Source organism: Talpa europaea (assembly GCF_964194135.1).
Source record: "Talpa europaea genome assembly, chromosome: 14".
Classification (NCBI taxonomy): domain Eukaryota; kingdom Metazoa; phylum Chordata; class Mammalia; order Eulipotyphla; family Talpidae; genus Talpa; species Talpa europaea.
In genome coordinates, this window is record NC_140082.1 from 51,350,256 (window position 1) to 51,351,420 (window position 1,165).

Sequence of the window (1,165 nt, forward strand, 5' to 3'; positions counted from 1 at the left end):
ATGTGATGGGAAAATTAGTTGCTACGTGCAAAAGAATGAGGCTTGACTACTACCTCACACCATGCACAAAAAACAACTCAAAATGAATTAAAGAACTAGACATAAGACCTGAAACCATAAAATATATAGAAGGAAATATAGGCAAAATACTAAACCTCAGTAGTATCTTTATTTTTTTTTCAGTAGTATCTTTAAAGAATCATCACCCAAAGCAGTGATAGAGAAGGCAAAGATAAACAGCTGGGACTACATCAAATTAAAGAGCTTCTGTACGGCATAAAATACAGTAACCAAAACAAAGAGACACCCCAGCGACTGGGAGAAAATTTCTGCACACAACACTAATGATAAAGGACTGATCACAAAAATCTTCAAAGAGCTGATGAGACTCAACAAAAACAAAGTAAATAACCCAGCATGATAAAGGACTGATCACAAAAATCTACAAATAGCTGATGAGACTCAACAAAAACAAAGAAAATTTTCCATTCAAAAACTGGGTAGAACAGCTAAAAAGAAACTTCACCTAAGAGGAAATGCAAATGGCTAACAGGCATATGAAAAAATGTTCAACATCACTTGTAATCAGGGAAATGCAAATCAAAACTACAATGAGATACCATCTTACACCAGTGAGAATGGCACATATTGAAAAAATTTAGCAACAACAAATGTTGGTGAGGTTGTGGAGAAAAAGGAACTCTCCGCATTGCTGGTGGGAGTGCAAACTGATCCGACCACTATGGAGAGCTGTGTGGAGATTTCTTGACCTACTTACCCAAATGACACAGAAACATCCCTATGCTTATAGAAGCACTATCTACAATAGCTAAGCTATGGAAACAACCCAAATGCCCAAAAATAGGTGATAAGACCAAGAAGATGTGGTACATATACACAATGGAATATTACTCGGCAATCAAAAAAGATAAACACATGCAGTTTGCAGCAACATGGATGGAGCTAGAAGGGATCATGCTCAGCGAAATAAGTCAGAAAGAAAAGAAAAATACCAGATGGTCTCACTCATAGCAGGGGAATTTAGAAAACCTAAATAAGGGACCAGGAAAAAGACTAATTAATACAAAGTGAAAATCAAAATCAACAAGCAATTATATACCAGAGACACACTACGGGGGGTGGGGGTGGGGAGAGGAAGGACTAG